General features: G+C 33.3%; 1 pseudogene; it reads right to left on the bottom strand.

Moving 5' to 3' along the window:
- LOC119592388 overlaps positions 1 to 252 on the bottom strand; it is a 10848-nt pseudogene that overhangs the window by 4709 nt on the left and 5887 nt on the right.

The following is a 252-nucleotide window of genomic DNA, read 5'->3' as shown; positions in this document are numbered from 1 at the left end:
AATCGATCGATAGGATTAATTAAAATTACTGTAACCTCTTCAATAACCATAAGAACATTCACGATTTGGTTCAGTTTGCTCGAATATAGAATTTCTTATATCGCAATACTATATGTATTATGTGTGCATATATTTCAGTCAGCCATGTAGTATGATGAGGTCTAAGTATATCTTGCCATCAATAGTTTCAAAATTACAACACCCCAATAAGATACCCCCAAATCAATAGGCGGCTGGTATTTCGAATATCCT

The sequence above is a fragment of the Penaeus monodon genome, chromosome 30 (genome assembly GCF_015228065.2).
Source record: "Penaeus monodon isolate SGIC_2016 chromosome 30, NSTDA_Pmon_1, whole genome shotgun sequence".
Classification (NCBI taxonomy): Eukaryota; Metazoa; Arthropoda; class Malacostraca; order Decapoda; family Penaeidae; genus Penaeus; species Penaeus monodon.
Note: the sequence above shows the minus strand (reverse complement) of the source record. Positions and strands in the feature narration are given on the sequence as shown.